This window comes from Crocuta crocuta, unplaced genomic scaffold (genome assembly GCF_008692635.1).
Source record: "Crocuta crocuta isolate KB4526 unplaced genomic scaffold, BGI_CrCroc_1.0 scaffold2113, whole genome shotgun sequence".
Lineage (NCBI taxonomy): Eukaryota > Metazoa > Chordata > Mammalia > Carnivora > Hyaenidae > Crocuta > Crocuta crocuta.
In genome coordinates, this window is record NW_027527683.1 from 103,505 (window position 1) to 105,625 (window position 2,121).

Below are 2,121 nucleotides of genomic sequence, written 5' to 3' on the forward strand. Positions count from 1 at the left end.
TATTTTTCAAAAAATTAAGTTGAATTTAAGTGTTTAAGATATAATTGACATATAACATAATATCACTGTCATGTGTATTACATAATGATTTAGTATTGTATAAACTGTGAAACAACCACTATGATAAATCCAGAATTGTGTCCTAGTCCTAGTCTTGTCACTAACTGTTGACCTTGATAATATCACAGACACTAAATCTTTTCATCTGTAAATGTCAGTTTCATTATATTAATTATAACACCTGCTTGTTTGTCTCATCAAATTTAGAGGATGATATGAGGTCATAAACATACATCAAGAGTAAGATAAATTATAAAGTGGGTAAAGTGCCTTATAAACTTAAGAACTAAGAAGATACGAATTAACACAACAAGTTCGACGGTGTACATGTATTTCTCTCCACCTACTGAGTGAATTCCTTGAGTGGAGAGAACAAATATGCTTTCTTCAGCACTGCATCCCTGGCAATAGCACAGCACCTGGTGGATAGTAGGTGATCAATAAATATGGATGCTAGCATGCACAGGTGAAGGGGCAGTCTTGGAAAACATTATTTCAAAAGCAAGTAGACATTCTAATACCTGGTATCTTAGGCTTATGTGATCCAGATATCATAATGACAGCTAATATTTATCGTTCTTTGACTATTGAATAGGTCAGACAATTTTCTAAGTGCTTTACATGAATCAAGTCACAGAATTCTCATACCAAGCTATGAAGTCATATTTAACACCCTTCCCATCCTTTTCAACTCTCACCTGTTTAGTAAAATTTTGAAACTACATTTCCCACACTCACGTGATAGTAACATGCAGTTTGAGATTTCATCCACAAAAGGTACTAGTCATAGGAATCTTGGCAACCATAAGAGTAGACACCACCATTGGTCCTCCTGACATCACGTTTAGGTGTGTAGACTTTGTCAGACAAAGATTTAGGTGGCTTTTGAGCATTCTTCTGTGCCACATCTTCTTTGGGGTCATTTGTAGCAGTTTTCTCATGCCACTGAAACTTCCCAAGACTTTTACAACTGTCTGAAATTGTTGGCATGTCCCCTCTCACAGGCCTTCCAAAGTCTTTGTAGGCCTCTAACTATCTTGATTAAATCCCTCCCTGCTTGAAATAACTGGAGTGATTTCTCCCTACATGAACAAATACGGAGCACTACAGGCAGGTCCTACTATTAGCCCACATAGGTAAAAGGGATTGAAGCGCTGAAAGTGACTTGAACGAAGAAGTGGCAGGATGTAGATCTGAATCCAACAGGTTTGGCTCCAAGGCCTGTGCTCTAAATACGTCTACTCTGTTGCCCTTCCTCAACTGAAGTCTCAAATCCTAGGAACGGAACATGATATCTTTTTTTCCCCAATCCCCATTGGAAAATGTTATTTGGAGCCTGTTTTTTCAGCTTGTAAACTTTCTCCTCAATTTCTGGAAAAAATACCTAAGTTTCAAACCAATCATTATTCCCAGGCTGAAACCAAGATAAGCTTCACTACTCAGCTGCCTGGGATGTGGGGTGCACAGTTTCTGTGCAGTGCTTGTGATTGATCAAGTGAAGAAGCAAGATTCAACCTTAGGGGTTTTTAACAATCCAGAATTGATTTCACTTCATAACATCCTCATAGAGTTCATTTTGTGTTTAAAATGAATAAATATCAGTGTTGAATTGGATGGCCTTTGGGGTTTAGATGCCTAGAAACAGAATGTTAGTGCTGGAAGGGCCATAGTTATGTTAACTAGCTGCTATGTGTGCCTAACTTTTGTACTCAAATGTTAGCAGTCAAAGCCAACATTTAAAGTCAGGCAGATAGATCTATATATATTGATCTGGAGGGATGTCCATGATATATTGCCAAGTGGAAAAAGCAAGTTGCAAAGTAAATTGTTAATATGACTCCATTTTTTTAAGACAAGAAAGAAAATCTATATAAAATAACACCTATATGCACAATGTTCGAACGAGAAAGGTCTTTGGGTAACAAAGCACAACCTTCCTATTATATGTTAGCAAATTTGAGGGCCGTAGAATGATATAACTAAGGTCATGTAGCTAGTTAGTATCAGAATCAATTCCACAGCCCCTGTCTCCAGATTCCACCATGTCCATCTGTAGGCCAT